At 70.2% G+C, this 551-nt stretch overlaps 1 protein-coding gene across 1 annotated transcript in view; it reads right to left on the bottom strand.

Annotated features, from left to right (window-relative positions):
- Positions 1–551, bottom strand: part of MYLK2 (myosin light chain kinase 2) — a 6,608-nt gene that overhangs the window by 4,269 nt on the left and 1,788 nt on the right. The gene's annotated exons all lie outside the window — the stretch shown is intronic.

The raw sequence follows: 551 nt of genomic DNA, 5'->3' as shown, positions 1-551 counted from the left end.
AGGGGCTGTGGGGAGATGGGGGGCTGCCTGGCTGGGAGACCCTTTTGCCAGGCACCCTAGCGTGCCCCAGCACAGGGTGAAGGCAGGCACCCAGCACCACAGCCCGGCCGAGCCCGTGGATGCAGGATGAGGCCAGGTACCGAGCAGCTGGCTGAGGTCAGGGTGCCCTGGCTGCCTGCCCCCCGGGGGACACAGCTTCCCGGGCAGGTCCCTCACCACCACCCTCAGCACCTCCCCACTGCAGGGCACCCCTGCCACACTCACCCTCTCTGTGCCACACTGCAGCGTGTCCCTGTCACACCACCCCTCCGTGCCACCACATCCTGCTCGCCCTCCCAGGATGGACCCACGCAGCTGCTGCCCACGCACCCAGCCCTGAGCCACCTCCCTCCCTCCTTGGATCTGGCCAGGGAGGGAGCCCCTGCAGGACCCGCTGCCATTCCCACAGGGACGGTAGCGCGGGACACAGGGACACACTGTCCCTGCCACCGGCCAGACGTTGGATGTCACTCTGCGGGCTCCTCTCTCCCCCGGGCAGCCCCGGGCGCGGG

Source organism: Chaetura pelagica, unplaced genomic scaffold (assembly GCF_000747805.2).
Source record: "Chaetura pelagica isolate M959 unplaced genomic scaffold, ChaPel_1.0 scaffold493, whole genome shotgun sequence".
NCBI lineage: Eukaryota > Metazoa > Chordata > Aves > Apodiformes > Apodidae > Chaetura > Chaetura pelagica.
This window is presented reverse-complemented; position numbering and strand designations above follow the sequence as displayed.